This window comes from Zophobas morio, unplaced genomic scaffold (assembly GCF_036711695.1).
Source record: "Zophobas morio isolate AGI-343-1 ecotype UQ-CSIRO unplaced genomic scaffold, CSIRO_AGI_Zmor_V1 ptg000024l, whole genome shotgun sequence".
Taxonomy (NCBI): Eukaryota; Metazoa; Arthropoda; class Insecta; order Coleoptera; family Tenebrionidae; genus Zophobas; species Zophobas morio.
The window spans coordinates 199,231-217,304 of record NW_026972129.1 but is presented as its reverse complement, the minus strand read 5'-3'; the positions used below and the strand labels follow the sequence as shown (position 1 = coordinate 217,304).

The window sequence follows — 18,074 nt, the reverse complement described above, 5'->3', positions numbered from 1 at the left end:
ACGATAATTAACGATATCTGCTTTACTACCGGATTTAAAAGTGGGAATAACTTTGGCTATTTTCCAGGGTTTCGGAAATGTGCTAGTTTCTACGATTAAATTACATATATAGATAACACAGAGGTATACATAAATAGTTAATACAGTCTTTGACTAGAAACGCAGGTATCTGGTCCTGATGTAAAATTCGCTTTTAACTTCTTTGCTGCCTTTTTAATATCATCTATAGACACACGGAATTTATGTAGAACATTTGGTGTATCACAGACAGATGTATCACATGTAAGCGTATTGGAAATAGCACAGCCATGGTTATCACAGACAGTAGGTAACACATCACAAAAACCACTCGCACCATCATTGATGTTGGACATATATATACTACTAAACATGTCTGCAAATCCTTCAACAATATTATCTGGAGTCCCTAGTTCCACACCTCTGAAGGACATTTTTCCAGGTATTGTAGATACATTCTTTTTGGAGCTAATGAATGACCAGAACTTGTTAGGAACATTATGAAGTTGGTTTTGAGCGTCACTAATAAATTTCTCGTATTCATGTTTAATTAAAGTCTTAATGTCTCTACGAATTTGATTAGCCTTATCAGAATAGTACTGAAGTTTAGTCTTTTTGTGTAACTTTCTATAACGATTTTTTTCCTCAATCATCTTAATCAGTCGACGAGAGTACCATTTCGGATATAAACGATTCTTCACAGATGTAAGGGGAATACATGAGTTAATGCACATCATTAATTCAGTATAAAGAAATTCACAAGCTTCATCCACATTCGAAATTTTGAAAAGATCGTCCCACGACTTGAAAGCGATCATAGTGTACAAGGTTATGAGTTCCCCTTTTCTAAAATTATAGTAATACTTTGATCTATCAGATATGAATGGTACATTATGTTCAGACACAGCTACACATAAATCAACAAGAATAGATGGATGATGAGTATCCTCTTCAACGAGGGGAAAATTCTGACGTGTGACAGTAAAAACTATGTCTTTGGAACATAAAATTAAATCTAAAAATCTACCATTTTTGTTCGGAATATTATTTATCTGTATAAGCTCATTGAAAATCATAAAGGTGTTTAGTAAATTCAAAGATCCTTGACTGGATGAAATATTTAACATGCGATTATATTCTGGAATATTAAAGTCACCAGCAATAACGGTTCTGTTGGAAAGATCAATCCTTTGTTCCAGATATTCAAATACCGCCTCATAAACATCCGATGATTTAGCAGGAGGAATGTAAATAGCAATGACATTGATAAAATTATTGTTGTATTCTAATTTAACACCAACAATATCAACAGATTCTACCGGAGAACGCAGATTCAAAACCCTTGAAGTAAAAGTAGATTTAACGGCGATAAGTACACCACGGCCCCTATAACCTCCATTACAACGATGTACATCATAAAAGTGACGAAAATGTTCTTCAGATGCAACATCTTCACGTAGCCATGTTTCAGATAAGATTATAACGTCACTTTCAGAGGATAATGCATTTAAATAGAAAGTTTTAACTTTTGTATTGAGACCTCTAACATTTTGGACAGTAATTGACATATTTATAGTTTTTATTGGCTGCTGGGTTGGGAAAGGTTTTTTTGGACAATTTTAGGCATTCCATTTGAATATTTAAGGACAATATCATTTTCACCTTTAGCCTTACGACTTCTGAATTCCTTACGGATATTATATGTGTAATTCCTTTGTTTTATTGTAAGATCTCGATTCAGGTATATGTTATTTTCCACTTTGTAAGATTTTAGGACTTGTAGAACTTGATCGGCTGAAGGCAGTTGCAATTTAATGAGGCGAGGGCGATCCTTGTTAGGTTTTCCCAAACGACTGCATTTAACGATTGCAACATTTGGAGTTTTTTTCTTAATGATATCAATACATTTATCAACATCATCATTTGCACGTTCGGTACTTGTCTCTTTGCCGGATTCCGGTAAATTGTACACAATTATATTTACCGCTTTTTGTTGTCGCTCCATAATCTCGTTGATAATGTCGTCCTCAGACAGCGTTTTATCAATCGATGACACAGGTGATACTTCTTTTTTGATGTTAGCAATTTCATCCGATAAACGTTGAATTTGGTCTTTAAGTGATTTTACCAATTTTACTATATCACAATCTTCACAATAGAAAGAGATTTTACGTTGTTTTTGTCGTAGACATTGCGCTTCTGCTCTGGATAAACCCACGCAATCAGAATGCATAAATGAACCACAAAAATCACAACTTATTCCATCAGGGCACAGATCATTACACTTTATACACTTTTTACTCATTTTGAGCTGATATTAGTGATATTTTATAGAATTTATAGAGAGCAATCAGCTGTTGTGTGTATATCACAGCGTACGCGACGTTGCCTTGCAATTACGGTATATGAAATCAAATGATCGATAAGCTTTTGTCACGCAGTCATTGATATGTTCTATAAAATACAATTTGCTGTCGAAAAGGACACCCAGATCGCGATGGGTGTTGGCTCCTGTTAAATTTTCACCTCTTATGTTATAATTGAAAGTTATATTGGTTAGTTTTCGTGAATAAGTCATTGTGTAACATTTTAGCGTATTTAGGCTCAGATGATTTATTTCACTCCAGTTCGTTACAGAAAGCAAATCCTTTTGAAGACGTTCACAATCACCCGTACAGTTGACTTCAGAAAATAATTTTAAGTCGTCAGCAAATAGTAATGATTCACAAGACACAACATTACACACATCACTGACGTATGTAATGTTGTGTAATAATTATGCCTTTGGTTCCCAGTACTAGAATTGTTTGTTAAAAATTTGAATTACCGCTTGAATTGGTCTGTTGAGATATTAAAAACCACTTATCTTGCTCAGATGCAATCTATACTGCAGACATTCCATGTTGTTGATAAAGTGAAGCAAATACTGCCTAATACTAAGTGTAACGTGTTCGTACGCTAACACCAAAACTTTTATTGTTGAAAACCACTTTTTTTACTCCTCTAATGTAACTGAAGGAGGTATTGTAATCGAGTCCTTCCGCCGACTGTCTATTTTTACCTTTTGTCGATTTTTAGTGGCCCCTAGAACACGAAGAAATAGGTTTTTGTTTACATTACAATCGCCGAATATTCCGAATAGCCGTCTTCTACATAATTAATTTTTTTTAGAAATAGTAATTTTACTAATAGTTCCAGTCCCTTGTTACTACTTACGTTGGCATTAGCCTTATCAATGGTATATTAGGGAAGTAACAACATCATAAATCGTCATAATTTTCGAATTTTGTTGACACTGACAGGTATATATATGTGTGCCAAAATGCTTGTTACCTGCATACGGTACGCATTTAACACGCAATTTCGAATGATTTTAATTTTTCCACAACATTGTAAATCCTGTGATGTCCTCTCTAATAGTCACGACGGTGGTTGGTTAATAACACCACTACATATTTATTATCCATTTATTTACCTTGTTCCTTGCAATGGACAAGCATTTGCTGACTAACGAATTCAAACTTACTCATTCCATTACAATCCAAAAAAATTGGTCTAAAGAGTTTAGACAGTACTTCCCTCGCTGTCGGAAACGTGACGACTGCATGCCTATTATGTTTCTTTTCGCAGTGGATTTCAAAGAATTCGGTTTTGTAGTTCCTGAATAAATCAATAAAATAAATTTACGCATTCATTAATTTTTTTGGGTCACCCTGTATATGCAAATCCAAAAAAAAATCAATGGAGTGATAAATTACAAGTACAGACTCATCATATTTTGTACAGTTTAGATAGGATTTATTCGGCAAACTTTCGAGCTGACGTCATCAATTTTTTGGAGGGGATAAGCAAATGTATTTTGACTAAACATTTATTATGCTTTTTATAACCTTAAAACATCTGCAAGATTTCAAAGCATTCGGTTTTGCAGTTCATGATTAAATCAAAAAAATAAATTTACGCATTCATTAATTTTTTTGAATCACCCTGTATATGCAAATCCAAAAAATATGAATGGAGTGATAAATTACAAGTACAGACTCATCATATTTTGTACAGTTTAGATAGGATTTATTCGGCAAACTTTTGAGCTGACGTCATCAATTTTTTGGAGGGGATAAGCAAATGTATTTTGACTAAACATTTATTATGCTCTTTATAACCTTAAAACATCTTCAAGATTTCAAAGCATTCGGTTTTGTAGTTCCTGAGTAAATCAGTAAAATAAATTTACGCTTTCATTAATTTTTTTGAATCACCCTGTATATGCAAATCCAAAAAATATGAATGGAGTGATAGATCACAAGTACAGACTGATCATATTTTGTACATTTTAGATATGATTTATTTGGCAAACTTTCGAGCTGACGTCATCAAGTTTTTGGAGGGGATAAGCAAATATATTTTGACTAAACATTTATTATGCTCTTTATGACCTTAAAACATCTGCAAGATTTCAGAGCATTCGGTTTTGTAGTTCCTGATTAAATCAATAAAATATATTTACGCATTCATTAATTTTTTTGAGTCACCCTGTATACGCAAATCCAAAAAATATGAATGGAGTGATAAATTACAAGTACAGACTCATCATATTTTTACAGTTTAGATAGGATTTATTCGGCAAACTTTCGAGCTGACGTTATCAATTTTTTGGAGGGGATAAGCAAATATATTTTGACTAAACATTTATTATGCTCTTTATAACCTTAAAACATCTGCAAGATTTCAAAGCATTCGGTTTTGTAGTTTCTGAGTAAATCAGTAAAATAAATGTACGCATTCATTAATTTTTTTGAGTCACCCTGTATATGCAAATCCAAAAAATATGAATGGGGTGATAGATCACAAGTACAGACTCATCATATTTTGTACATTTTAGATATGATTTATTCCACAAACTTTTGAGCTGACGTCATCAAGTTTTTGGAGGGGATAAGCAAATATTTTTTGACTAAAGACTTATGATGCTCTTTATAGCCTTAAAACATCTGCAACATTTGAAAGCATTCTGGTTAGCAGATTAAAAATTAAATTTCAAAATGTTGTTTTATAATTTTGATTTTTTTTCCAAAAATATGGACGTTTCGGGTGAAAAGTCGATTCAGAGTTGTAAACTACATGTGTAGGACTATGTTATTTTATACAATTGAAAACCCATTTACTATGTACAATTTTGAAGTGACGTCATCGCATTAGTGGTGGGGATGATTAGACAAATTTTGGTTAGCGTTTTACCATCTACATGATATTCTTAATATAAGGACAAAATTTCACAACAATCGGTCGAGTACTTTCGGAGATTATCTGTCTAATAAAAATCCGGGACGGCAGACGGACAGACGGACAGACGGACAGACGGACAGACGGACGGACAGACGGACAGACGGACAGACAGACAGACAGACGGAAATGGGAGACCTATTTCTTCGTCTTCTAGGGGTCATGAAAGATCGAGAAAACGTAAAAGTAGAGAGTCGGCCGACGGACTCAATTACAATACTTCCTTTGCTTACGCTCGGGAAGTAAAAAGTGGTTTCCAACAATAAAAGTTCTTGTGTTAAGCGTAATATTATTCTGGGCACATTACACTGCAGCATTTACTCTTTTTTTTCTGAAAGAAACAATTTTTGCAGTATAGATTGTATCTGGACATGCTAAGAATTTTTCATCTATCAACAGCCCGATTCAAACGGAAATTGCCATCTTTAGCACACAGGGGGTTATGGAGGTAAATGTGTTATTAAGTGTCAATATTTTCGTATTTTGCTTATGGTGACGGGTGTGTACGTGTGTGCCAATCTGGGTGTTACAAGCGTACGTTACCTACGAATTCAACAGGCAGTTTCGCATCTTTTTCCGCAAAATTATAAATTCAAAAAAGAACTGGTTTTCTGCAACAAAAGGCCTTGCGTTATACGTAAGAAAATTTTGAGCAATCTACACTTAGTACTACGCAGTATTTGGTTCAAATTTTCACATTTCTCGAACCAAAGTATTTCTGCAATATAAATTGTATATGGACTGAGGAATAGTGGTGGAAGTTTAAAACTTACGCCCGCCGAAGTTTGGCATTATTCGCTATTTTCCGATTTTGCTTACGATAAATAATTGTCATATTACTCTGCTTGCAATTAATGATTTTCTGTTGCATGTTTGTCGATCCTTTACATGTTGCCAAATCTCGTGCTGAAATGCCGAGTTGGTGCGATGGTAGTTTGGCACCAGTGCGAAAGTGCACAAAATATGCTAAACTGACTGAAAAATGTGCGGAAAAGCCCACTTTATGAATGTATATATATATATATATATATATTAGGGTGATTCAAAAAAAAAAATAAATTTTTTTTTCGTGCAAAGAGGTTCAAAAGTTTCTTTTCAACGTAAAAAAATACCAGTTAAAATTTGAGCTCTTAATATTAATATTAAGACCGTCCGCATCGCGTTTTTCTATTTCCCATAAGAATAACATGGGAAAATTTTTGTTTGCACCTTCTGATTTTTATTGCTAGCCCGTCGTGTGTCGTGAAAAAAATTCAATCACATATTTTTATAGAGAATTGAACGCTCTACAAAAAGTGTCTCTTATGATTGTGCGAGAAACCTGATAGTTGAAGAGTTATTTTAGGCTAAAGTTAAATTTATCCAAATTTGACGTTTTTGATGCATTACAATAAATTTGATGGTCTTATTGGAATAAATCACCACAAAAATTTATACACATTTTAAATTTAGTTTTTTAAACAGTAATTGTTTATAATTTTATGCTATAATAAGGCCAGTAAAACTCTTTCCGAACATTTTCAGCATCAGTGGGTTAAAAAATCATAGTCAGGTTTCTCGCAAAATCATAGGAGACACTTTTTGTAGAGCGTTCAATTCTCTATAAAAATATGTGATTGAATTTTTTTCACGACACACGACGGGCTAGCAATAAAAATCAGAAGGTGCAAACAAAAATTTTCCCATGTTATTCTTATGGGAAATAGAAAAACGCGATGCGGACGGTCTTAATATTAATATTAAGAACTCAACTTTTAACTGGTATTTTTTTACGTTGAAAAGAAACTTTTGAACCTCTTTGACACGAAAAAAAAAAATATTTTTTTTTTTGAATCACCCTAATATATATATATATACGTCAATAATAACTTTTGGCCTCGCGCCAGATTTAGGCAACAAGTAATGGGAGAATATGACAACCACATCCTAGCCTCAAACCTGTCATATCAGTGCTCAAATTTGTATTTATGGTTGCATCATTTACAACAAGCGAATGCTTGACACGTTTTAAAGTAGGTAAATATTTGGAGTTATAGTTTAAACTGTTTTCGAGTAAAAGAAAGAAAACGTGGTATGAATCAGTTTATTCAGAAACAATTTTTTGGAGTTAAAACAGCCACATAGAGGCTGAAGAAATTAAGATAATCAAAGAGAAAGGAAAACACAACTTAAAACTAGGAAAGCTTACTTCGTAGTAAGTGCAATTATATTCTATGAACATTTAATACTACTATAAAACACCAAAGTAGATTATTCATATTTCTTATGAAGTTAGAGATTGCAATTATTAACAAAGTTGACAACATATGGATAAAGTTAAATATATATCTTTTAGTCAAAAGAGGTGTGTGCATAATTTGTTACAGTGTGTTTGCAGGTATATTTGTACAATGCAGCAGCTGCTGCATTCACTATCCAAATGTAATGTATAAATAATGATTTGTCTGGTGTATGGTGCGGTCTTAAAATTAGGTATTTTTACTATATTTCAATTGGATAAATATTTTTACACATATTTGTAAATTCTCGTGCTTTGCCAGTTTTAGACGTTGAAATTTTAATTATTAGCGAACCGTTTTTGTCTTGAATGCCATCATTATTTTTCAATTTATCCATTCCACATGCTCCTACAACTTCTAATAAAAAATAAACCTAAAACATAATGATTTATAGACAATGTGATTGACCTTGTTTGAGATCACCTTTAACATCAGGTACATTTAATCACGGGCTTCTGTTAAAAATTTTGGTAAGTCTTCTCTTGTAAATATATTTGATTTCTTGGCAACGTAACCTATATTTTTTGCTTGAAAACTTGGTGTACTTAGATATATCTATGCTGTTTTTTATTAACAGAGTTGACTTTAACTACGACTATGCAGCCCAAAGTGTTAAAGATTTCACAGAATTTGCTTTTTCAGCGAAATACTCGTATCCAATGAGGTGTTCTCCATATATTTTGCATGGTTGTTTCTGCGCAAAAAAAAAATTTTCATACCGCTTTTCATAAACTGTGGCTGAGTTTTTAGGTAATAAATTTGATATATTATCTGCCAATTTTTGCAAGTTCGGTCGAATGCATGTAAACTTCTTGTTATTATTGCTATCCATCTCTATTTTGCAATTGCTGCAGATCTTTCTGCAAGCAAAAATATGATTAAAAGTGCCAAAAAACAAGAGGTATGCTTCATACTTTCATTTAAAATGGGCATGTAAGCTAATAATCTGTTCTGTAATAATAATAAACGCTTATTATAGGTTATGTAGATACAAGAAAATTGTTCAAATTCTTCCATTCCGCATACTCCTACAACTTCGAATAAAAAATATACCTAAAACATTATGTTTTATAGACAATGTGATTGACCTTCTTTGAGATTACCTTTTACATTAGGTACATTAATCACGGGCCTCTGTTAAAAATTTGCGTAAGTTTTCTCTTGTAAATATATTTGATTTCTGGGAAACATAACCTATATTTTTTGCTTGAGAACTTGGTGTACTTAGATTATATCTATGCTGTTTTATATTAACAGAGTAGACTTTAACAAGGACTATGTAGCCCAAAATGTTGATTTTGTTTTTTCCATGGTTGTTTCTGCACCGAACAAAAACTTATTACAGGTTATGTGGATACATGGTGGATACACATTGTTCGCTGCCATAGAATGTCGCTGCACTTCACGAAATCCGCTGTTGCCATGCAGGTTTGCGACGTTGCGAGATTACGCGCAAATTTAGTTAATAAATTATATTTATAAAAATAATAACTAATAAAAAGGGTTAACAAAGAGTATAGAATTACTGCTAAACCGAAAAACAATTTATAACCTTGTAAAATGTAATTGTGGAGGTAGATAATACTAATATGACAACACCGCATTTAATTTCTGTGCCGATTTTTGAACATAGAAAAAGCACATTAATGCGCCATTTCGAAAAAAGAAACATTACTATTTTTTAGCAGCTTTTAACCTCTCTTTCTATATTTCTCCAAGAAAGGCGTACATGTCAATTTTAAAATGCCAGTTTAAGTTGGAGTAATAAATTTACTTTTATGGTTGTGTGTACAGGCACTTCTACAATTAGCAGTACAAGTTTTTGTTAATCTCTTAAATTATTTTTCTACTTATGGAGCCAATCTGGATATTTGCTTGAGGGTGTGCTTTAAATTTTAGGAATTAATATCTTGGAACGTCATGCATCGTTTCCATACATTTTTGAGCTTCTGTTTTATCTTCTAATCACTTGGAATTTCATTTCCAAAAACAAAAATTGTACTTGAAATGATAGATATGAAGCTCATTATTCCGAAACATGTAATTATAAGGTCAAATGTTACTATGCATGAAATGTATTATTTGATATAAAGTAACTTTTGACATCGCATTCTTTAGATTTTTTTCATGGGTACTTTACAGTTAATAGTATCACCATGAAATTGTTTCTTAGATTTGTTTTTCTTTCTTCCGGTATTTGAATCACAATTTGATAATCTTAAAACAACGACAATTAATTTAACTTTAGCTTGAGTTGTGAACCTGAAAGTTGTTTTGTATGAATTTCTGTGACAAAAGTGTACTAAAGATGAAAATAATTACTTTAACTCTTTTATAATCATTAATTACATTTGTAGCAATTTTTGGCCTCTCGTATTTTATATTATTTTATCCAAGAAACAAGCGAAATTTGAAAAATCAGTTTAATATTTTAATGGAGTAGTAATTATGAACTCAAATGTTGCTATGGATAAAAACTATTATTTGACTTAAATTAACTTTTGGCATCACAGTCTTTGGATTTTTTTCGTAGATACTCCACAGTAAACAACATAATTATAAATCTGTCCTTTTGATTTATTAATTTCTCAATTCGCCGATATTTGAAAAACGATTTGGTATTCTTAAAACAAGGGTTAGGTACTAATTTAATGTTTCCTTGGACTGTGAGCCTGAAAGTTTTTTTGTATGAATCCATATGGGGTCAAAGTGTACTAAAGATGAAAAGAATGACTTCGTTTATAGCAACTTTTGGCCTCTCGTGTTTAATATTTCTCCAAGAATGTTTTTAATTTTGTAAGATATTGGGCCAATAAAACATATACAGACAACATTATTTGCAATTCTTCCAACCACCTATGGATTCATAAAATATCAACTTTTGGATCTTTAATTGAAATATTGTTCAATTCTAATCTAAACCATGAAAACTATAATAAAGAACTTCAGTCCATAAAACAAATTGCAATAAATTATGACTTTAAAGTAAAATTAATCAACAATCTAATTGACAAAATAAGATACAAAATTAAAAAAAAAAACAATGTTGCTCGTTGTTCAAAACGGACCATGATACTAAGGAAGACATAGGTAGATATTATTCTCTGGATTTTATTGGAACAATATCATACAAAATTAAAAACATACTAAATAGAGTGAATAAAAATGTTAATATTTTATCTAGAAAAATTAATTCAACCAGAAATCAGTTACTGAACAACAAAGATAAAATTACTTAACTAGATAAAGGGGGAGTCTATCAATTACAATTTGAATGTTAAGATTGTGCCTTAAATTTTACGAATCCATATCGTGAAATAATACACCTCATGAATTTCACTGGCTTGTGTTGAAATTTCGGGTTTCCAATTTTAAATTTATTAATCTGGTACTTCGTTCCAAAAACAAAATTGTGCCCGGAATGATGGGTTAATTACGTGTTTTCACATATACGAAGCGCACGAGTCCGAAAGTTACCTAACATGCAATTATGAGGCTAAATGTTGCTATGGATGAAAACTATTATTTGACTTAAAGTAACTTTTGGCATCACAGTCTTTAGATCTTTTTTCATAGGTATTTTACACTTAACAACATCATTATGAATTTATTTCTTAGATTTATTTCGCAATCCACCAATATTTGTCTTAACCTCATAGAAAAAAAAAAAAATGTTTCGTCTTATGGAAAAAATTTGAATCTTTACACTTGGGGGTGTGTCTGAATATATAGCACCGAATATTGCCTCACATGAATTTTACTGCCTCGATTTGACCAAATTTTGGGTTTCCGATTTTAGATTTAATCATGTACCTAGTACTTTAAGATATGTTAGCACATGAGTCCGAAATTATGAGGCCAAAAGTTTCTATGGATGAAAGCCATTGTTTGATTTAAAGTAACTTTTGGCATCACATTCTTTAGATTTTTTTAATAGTTACCTCACAGTTAATAACAGAATTATGACTTTTTCTTTTAGGTTTATTTCTCTTATCTGTTATTAAAATAACTGCTATTAAGTTCATTTTAGCTTGGGTTGTAAGTTTGAAAGTTGTTTTCTACGATTCTGTGAGGCCGAAGTGTACAAAAGATGAAAATAATTTTAGGTTAGATAGTTCAACACTCAGCCAATTATTTATTTTTATTTATACTATTTTCGTGTGGTATAGCAAGAATAATGGTAACAATCAAGTATTTTAGGCTCAAAAAACGGCAGATCAAATTCCAGATAATATTAACACTAATTAGTCTAAAAATCTAACCAAATATTGACTTTTTAAAGTGTTATAAGTTTACTGACGAGGTGCCTGAGGAAGGAAATGAACCCTGAAACTGGTATCACCAAAATAGTATAAATAAAAATAAATAATTGGTTGATTGCAGAACTACCTAACCCAACTTTATACCCACGCTAATATGGAAACAAACACATCAAAATAATTAGCTCATTTATAGCAACTTTGGACCTGTCGTCCTTTATATTTGGCTAAGTAGCAAGTATTTAAAAAATTTTAATTGTCACTTTAACTTTGAATAAAAAATATTTTTATGAATGCGTCTACAGATACTTCTACCATTCAAAGTTGTAATTTTGTCTTAACCTCATAGAAAATGTTTCGTTTTATGGAAAAAATCTGAATCCTTACACTTGGGGGTGTGCTTGAATGTATAGCACCGAATATTGATTCACATGAATTTTACTGCCTCGATTTGACCAGATTTTGGGTTTCCGATTTTAGATTTATTCATGTACCTTGTACTTTAATGTATGTTAGCACATGAGTCCGAAAGTTATTCATCATGTAATTATGAGGCCAAAAGTTTCTATGGATGAAAGCCATTATTTGATTTAAAGTAACTTTTGGCATCACATTCTTTGGATTTTTTTAATAGTTACTTCACAGTTAATAACATAATTATGACTTTTTCTTTTAGGTTTATTTCTCTTGTCTGTTATTAAAATAACTGCTACTAAGTTAATTTTAGCTTGGGTTGTAAGTTTGAAAGTTGTTTTCTACGATTCTGTGAGGCCTAAGTGTACAAAAGATGAAAATAATTTTAGGTTAGATAGTTCAACACTCAGCCAATTATTTATTTTTATTTATACTATTTTCGTTTGGTATAGCAAGAATAATGGTCAACAACCAAGTATTTTAGGCTCAAAAAACGGCAGATAAAATTCGTGATAATATTAACACTAATAAGTCTTAAAATCTAACCAAATATTGACTTTTTTAAAGTGTTATAAGTTTTCTGACGAGGTGGCTGAGGAAGGGGATGAACCCTGAAACTGGTACCACCAAAATAGTATAAATAAAATTAAATAATTGGTTGATTGCAGAACTACCTAATCCAACTTTATACCCACGCTAATATGGAAACACACATATCAAAATAATTAGCTCATTTATAGCAACTTTCGAACTCTCGTATTTTATATTTGTCTAAGTAGCAAGTACTTAAAAAATTTAAATTATCACTTTAACGTTGAATAAAAAATATTTTTATGAATGCGTCTACAGATACTTCTAACATTCACAGTCGTAATTTTGTCTTAACCTCATAGAAAATGTTTCGTTTTATGGAAAAAATCTGAATCTTTACACTTGGGGATGTGCCTGAATAAATAGCACCGAATATTGATTCACATGAATTTTACTGCCTCGATTTGACCAAATTTTGGGTTTCCGATTTTAGATTTATTCATGTACCTTGTACTTTAATGTATGTTAGCACATGAGTCCGAAAGTTATTCATCATGTAATTATGAGGCCAAAAGTTTCTATGGATGAAAGCCATTATTTGATTTAAAGTAACTTTTGGCATCACATTCTTTGGATTTTTTTAATAGTTACTTCACAGTTAATAACATAATTATGACTTTTTCTTTTAGGTTTATTTCTCTTATCTGTTATTAAAATAACTGCTATTAAGTTAATTTTAGCTTGGGTTTTAAATTTGAAAGTTGTTTTCTAGGATTCTGTGAGGCCGAAGGGTATAAAAGATGAAAATAATTTTAGGTTAGATAGTTCAACAATCAGCCAATTATTTATTTTTATTTATACTACATATTTTCGTTTGGTATAGCAAGAATAATGGTCAACAATCAAGTATTTTAGGCTCAAAAACCGCAGATCAAATTCCTGATAATATTAACAGTAATAAGTCTTAAAATCTAACCAAATATTGACTTTTTTAAAGTGTTATAAGTTTTCTGACGAGGTGTCTGAGGAAGGGGATGAACCCCGAAACTGGTTTCACCAAAATAGTATAAATAAAAATAAATAATTGGTTGATTGCAGAACTACCTAATCGAACTTTATACCCACGCTAATATGGAAACACACATATCAAAATAATTAGCTCATTTATAGCAACTTTCGAACTCTGGTATTTTATATTTGTCTAAGTAGCAAGTACTTAAAAAATTTAAATTATCACTTTAACTTTGAATAAAAAATATATTTATGAATGCGTCTACAGATACTTCTACCATTCACAGTCGTAATTTTGTCTTAACCTCATAGAAAATGTTTCGTTTTATGGAAAAAATCTGAATCTTTACACTTGGGGATGTGCCTGAATAAATAGCACCGAATATTGATTAACATGAATTTTACTGCCTCGATTTGACCAAATTTTGGGTTTCCGATTTTAGATTTATTCATATACCTTGTACTTTAATGTATGTCAGCACATGAGTCCGAAAGTTATTCATCATGTAATTATGAGGCCAAAAGTTTCTATGGATGAAAGCCATTATTTGATTTAAAGTAACTTTTGGCATCACATTCTTTGGATTTTTTTAATAGTTACTTCACAGTTAATAACATAATTATGACTTTTTCTTTTAGGTTTATTTCTCTTATCTGTTATTAAAATAACTGGTATTAAGTTGATTTTAGCTTGGGTTGTTAATTTGAAAGTTGTTTTCTAGGATTCTGTGAGGCCGAAGTGTACAAAAGATGAAAATAATTTTAGGTTAGATAGTTCAACACTCAGCCAATTATTTATTTTTACTTATACTATTTTCGTTTGGTATAGCAAGAATAATGGTCAACAATCAAGTATTTTAGGCTCAAAGACGCAGATCAAATTCCTGATAATATGAACAGTAATAAGTCTTAAAATCTAACCAAATATTGACTTTTTTAAAGTGTTTTAAATTTTTTGACGAGGTGTCTGAGGAAGGGGATGAACCCCGAAACTGGTATCACCAAAATAGTATAAATAAAAATAAATAATTGGTTAATTGCAGAACTACCTAATCCAACTTTATACCCACGCTAATATGGAAACACACATATCAAAATAATTAGCTCATTTATAGCAACTTTCGAACTCTCGTATTTTATATTTGTCTAAGTAGCAAGTACTTAAAAAATTTAAGTTATCACTTTAACGTTGAATAAAAAATATATTTATGAATGCGTCTACAGATACTTCTACCATTCACAGTCGTAATTTTGTCTTAACCTCATAGAAAATGTTTCGTTTTATGGAAAAAATCTGAATCTTTACACTTGGGGATGTGCCTGAATAAATAGCACCGAATATTGATTCACATGAATTTTACTGCCTCGATTTGACCAAATTTTGGGTTTCCGATTTTAGATTTATTCATGTACCTTGTACTTTAATGTATGTTAGCACATGAGTCCGAAAGTTATTCATCATGTAATTATGAGGCCAAAAGTTTCTATGGATGAAAGCCATTATTTGATTTAAAGTAACTTTTGGCATCACATTCTTTGGATTTTTTTAATAGTTACTTCACAGTTAATAACATAATTATGACTTTTTCTTTTAGGTTTATTTCTCTTATCTGTTATTAAAATAACTGCTATTAAGTTAATTTTAGCTTGGGTTGTAAATTTGAAAGTTGTTTTCTAGGATTCTGTGAGGCGGAAGTGTATAAAAGATGAAAATAATTTTAGGTTAGATAGTTCAACAATCAGTCAATTATTTATTTTTATTTATACTACATATTTTCGTTTGGTATAGCAAGAATAATGGTCAACAATCAAGTATTTTAGGCTCAAAAAACAGCAGATCAAATTCCTGATAATATTAACACTAATAAGTCTAAAAATCTAACCAAATATTGCTTTTTTAAAGTTTTCGGCTTCTTCATCTGCTACTCGGTTACATATACAGGTAAATTCTTTATGTTCATCCCCTTCCTTCTTCCCATTCAAGACTTTACCAAACTCTTTCTTCAATTTATTTCCATAGAAATTTTCTGTCTTTATTTAATATTTTATCTTTAGATTTTTCTGTGCGTTCTGCGTTATATTCCCTGCTTTTGTTGCCTATTTTGGCGTTAAAACCATCTCCTATCAGAAGAAATTCTTCGTTACACTCTTCAATTTTTTCTTAAATTTTTTTCTTCAAATTTTTTGTAATTCCAATGCAATACAATATGCAAATTCTTTTTTCCTTTTATCTGATATCAACTTTCTTTCCTCTATGCGTTCCACTTCTATTACCCGCTCTTCGATTTGTTTTATATCTTTTGTCACCCCTGTTATGGATCCCCAACTTGCTTCACCCTCAACTTTTCCTTTTTCCTTGTTCAATTTATTCCCTTTACTCTTTAGTATCCATGTTTCTGTTAATCACACAAAATCAAAATTTTATGTATTCATTAAATAAATTCTGTTTATTTTTCTTAATAATGCAATATTTCAAACAAGCAATTTTAAACCCCATTTGTCCTCCCCGCTTTTCTTTTCCATTCCCTCTCTATTTTTTTTTATAATTACCACCCCTTCTCTTTATGCTTCCTTGCTCAGTTAATTCCAACTCCCTTTGTAAAATTTTTCGTCCAAATTTCCCTGTCTTCATTCCATGTCCTCAACTTTCCGTTTCTTACATTCTATACCTGTTGTGTATCTTTTTTTTTTCTTTCTTACTCTCTAACTTCTTTCTGAATTTTTGGCTCTTCTACTGTCCAATTGTTTTCAGTTGCTTAATATTTTCTTTAATTTTAGATAAATTTCCAACATACTTCTGGAAATTACTACCTTCAAACAACTTCCCGTATTTATATAAAACCAAGTCATATTAGCTTTGTTGAGTAAATCATCTATGCAACCAACTTTTATACTTACCAATCTTTTCTCAAACCAAAATTGTTAAAATTACTGTTAAAAGATGTCACTGGATGTGCGTGAGTCCAAATGTTACGTTGAATGTGTGAGTCACTTCGGCCTCAAAAGCTACGGCGAGACCGAAACTTCCAATTTGAGCCCAAAAGTATATATACGTGAGAGAATTTGAGGTCGAAAGTTATCATTAATATATATATAATCTCTATGAAGTTTCGTAGTTTTAATTATATGAAAATAAACGTGGCTACTTACGAATAAAATGTATCTATAAAGTCAGTATTCGCCACGTGCTTGTCCATGAATTCATGAGTACAGTAAAACCTGTCTATGCCGGAATCGCGCGGGTCCAAAATTTTTATCCGTCTTAAACAGGGTTCCGGCTTTTACAGGAAACCCGGCTATGACGGACAGTAAACCTCTATAAAACGGAAAACAAATTTTATTAAATTGAATACATAGGTACATATAAAAGAATTATTTGAAATAGTTGTTTATTGTTATTTGCTTTTTCGGCCATTGAGATATATTTTCCATGCTTGTTCTCAACTGCAAAAGGTTGGCTAGACGCTCACCGCTTTGCCATTATTCTCTAATTTATTTTAGGAATATGTTTTATAATTTGATACACTTGCGTTTTTTGGAACCGAACTTTTGCAATTTCTTTAACACTCAAATTTTGCTGCAATTGTACATTAATTAAATCCATTTTGCTGTTATTGTTGGTCGTTTTTTGGGCCACTGCGAACACACATATAACCACGAGAGACACCAATTAAATGAGAATTGAGAACAGTGATTTCCTGTTGACAAAAAATTCACCTGCAGGTCCACGAATTGAATTGCATATTTTTCGTAGAAATCATCAATTTTGTTCTCGCTTCCGTTTTACACAGAGTTGTGTGCATGTATTTTGACACGTTGGGACTTACAAATATTTTCCGTTTCCGTGTTATGCAGTTTCCGGCTTATACGGACCAAAATACATTAAATTAGGTATTTGAAAAAACGGGACTGCGGAAAATTTCCGCGATGAGCAGTTTTCCGCCTTCTACAGAGTCCGCCATAGACAGGTTTCACTGTATATACTATGCATTGGCGGGGTGGAGTGGTAATAGAGAGAGAAGGGATGAGAGAACGAAAAGAAAGAGGGAGAAAGAGAAAGGTATTATATTATCCACTACTCGCTTGTGTATACGACTGTCGCGCCTGCGCACGTCTCGTTTAACGGTTTTATTCCACGGATTTTTTCTTACGGTTTTACTATCACATTTGTTGCAGTTCCGTCGCGCAGCAAAATCCCTATCTCCTCCAAGCCTGCCGTAAGTCGCTTGTGTATATGACTGTCGCGCCTGCGCACGTCTCATTTAACGGTTTTATTCCA

At 31.8% G+C, this 18,074-nt stretch overlaps 1 protein-coding gene and 1 long non-coding RNA gene across 8 annotated transcripts in view; one reads left to right on the top strand and one right to left on the bottom strand.

Moving 5' to 3' along the window:
- Positions 1-18,074, top strand: part of Dscam2 (Down syndrome cell adhesion molecule 2) — a 956,598-nt gene that overhangs the window by 917,643 nt on the left and 20,881 nt on the right. The window lies entirely within an intron of this gene.
- Positions 7,459-8,954, bottom strand: LOC135135142 (uncharacterized). Its single transcript, XR_010281446.1, has 4 exons — positions 8,684-8,954; positions 8,495-8,633; positions 8,004-8,440; positions 7,459-7,953 (listed from the first exon to the last, which is right to left on the bottom strand). It is a non-coding gene; the product is annotated as an uncharacterized LOC135135142 (long non-coding RNA).